The sequence below is a fragment of the Callorhinus ursinus genome, unplaced genomic scaffold (genome assembly GCF_003265705.2).
Source record: "Callorhinus ursinus isolate GAN/ISIS: 27379988/994484 unplaced genomic scaffold, GSC_fseal_2.0 scaffold8, whole genome shotgun sequence".
Lineage (NCBI taxonomy): Eukaryota > Metazoa > Chordata > Mammalia > Carnivora > Otariidae > Callorhinus > Callorhinus ursinus.
In genome coordinates, this window is record NW_027397070.1 from 37,189,317 (window position 1) to 37,191,486 (window position 2,170).

Below are 2,170 nucleotides of genomic sequence, written 5' to 3' on the forward strand. Positions count from 1 at the left end.
CAGGGGGAGTGGGAGAGAGAGAAGCAGGCTTCCCGCTGAGCAGGGAGCCCCATATGGGGCTCCATCCTAGGACCCTGGGATCATGACCTGAGCCTAAGGCAGACACTTAATGACTGAGCCACCCAGGCGCCCCTATTTTTTTTTTTTATTAAAAAACCAATCCAAACTGTTTAATAGTTTTACATTGCCACTAAAAGTGGTTCTTGTTCCATTACTGGACAGCACTGCTTACAAAGGGGCAGTGGAGCCCTGGTGTAATTCACAGAAGCCGCCCCACCTGCTGGTGGTGGAGGTCTTTACAAGCATTCCCCTAGGTGAAGTGGCCCAGCAAACGAATTCTTCTCTAGTGCAGGAATACATTTGTGACAGGTTTACAGTAAAACTAGTTTTTAAACGAGGTTTCATTTTCCTAAATGACATCTTACAAACACATACTGCTAAAATGTTGTTATTAACATGCCATCCAAATTTACTTTGAGATGCATCTTAGTGATCTGTGGGCTCTAGCTGTCTGCTTCCTGCCTGCTTCCTTATGAGCACTTACACAGTTAACTGTAGCCAGGTTGTATCGTTAGCACAGTAAACAACTGTGCATGAAATGTGTATTGTCAAGCTAAAAACAGGAAAGGCACCACTCCTTCCAGGGTTAATATAAGACTTCAGAAGAGAAAGCATCACCACCTGGACCCCAACCCAGATTCAGCCATCCAGGGCTAGATACAACCTCCTCTGGTGAGCCATGAGCATGGATGGTGGGGTTAGCACAAGTCAAGACTTCCTTGTTCACTTCAGGGAAACAGCACTCCCCAATTAACACAAAGGCTGTACACTGCTGCAGATGCTCCTGCTAACTCTGCTGTAAAGTTCAAAACGACCGAGTGAAGCACCAGAGTCCATTGAGGCATTTTATTTGCAAGTATGTATTACATCCCTAGAAAAAGAATCCCAGGATTTTCCCTCCTGTGTGTTTTCGTCTTGCTTCTTCATGGTCCATGATGCCACTGAGGTTGTCAGTACAATGAAACCAAACTGGCGGGATGGGAGCAGATTATTCTGCCATTTTTCTAGATCTTTCAGTTGTACATCGAATCTGGGGCTGATCACTCCACACTTGTTTAACCTGCCCGTGAGGTTCACAACAATCTTCCCCGCTCTGTGATCATCAATGATTTCAAATTCGCCAATGTAACCATGCTTCATCATCACAGTGAGAAACCGGACGATGACTTTGGAGCACGGCCTAATAAGAACCTGGCATTTGCCTCTCTTCTCAGCATTGTTAATGCTCTTGAGAGCATCTGCCAGGACATTCATGCGCACCATTATGGCCGCATGGAAAGATGGCGGAGAGAGCGCCCCTATTTTTTTTTAATTATCTTTCTGTTCTTGATTTTCAGTTTAATTTCATTGTGGCTAGAGAAAATATTTGGGATGATGAAATCAATCCTTTATTATTTATGAAGACTTGCTTTATGGCCCTGCATATAGTCTGTTATGGTAAGTGTTCTGTGTATCCTTGAGAAAAATATATATTCTGCAGTAGTCAGAGGATGGTGTCTACACAGGCTGAATAGCTCAAGCTGATCAATCATGTTGTACATATCGTCTATATACTAATTTTTTGTCTGCTTGTTTTATTTGTTACTGAGAGATAGGGGTTGAAATCTCTATCTTTGCAGGGGCGCCTGGGTGGCTCAGTCGTTAAGCGTCTGCCTTCGGCTCAGGTCATGATCCCGGGGTCCTGGGATCGAGCCCCGCATCGGGCTCCCTGCTCAGCGGGAAGCCTGCTTCTCCCTCTCCCACCCCCCCTGCTTGTGTTCCCCCTCTCACTGTGTCTCTCTCTGTCCAATAAATAAAATCTAAAAAAGAAAAAAAGAAATCTCTATCTTTGTAGACTTATCTATATCTCTTTATAGTTCTGTCAATTTTTACTTTGTATATTTTTTTAAAGCTATGTTAAATAATGTGCCTAAAGGGGCATCTGGCTGTTCAGTTGGAAGAGCATGCTACTCTTAATCTCGGGGTCATGAGTTTTTGCCCACGTGGGGTGTAGAGATTACTTCCATTAAAAAGAAAACTTAAAAAAAATAATAATGTGGGGTGCCTGGGTGGCTCAGTACTAAAATAAAAAAAGGTTGCAAGTCAATAATTTAAGTCTCCATATCAATGA

At 43.5% G+C, this 2,170-nt stretch overlaps 1 pseudogene; it reads right to left on the bottom strand.

Annotated features, from left to right (window-relative positions):
• Positions 1-892: 892 nt before the first annotated feature.
• On the bottom strand, positions 893-1,366 carry LOC112822314 (small ribosomal subunit protein uS8-like; annotated as a pseudogene).
• Between the last annotated feature and the right edge of the window lie 804 nt (positions 1,367-2,170).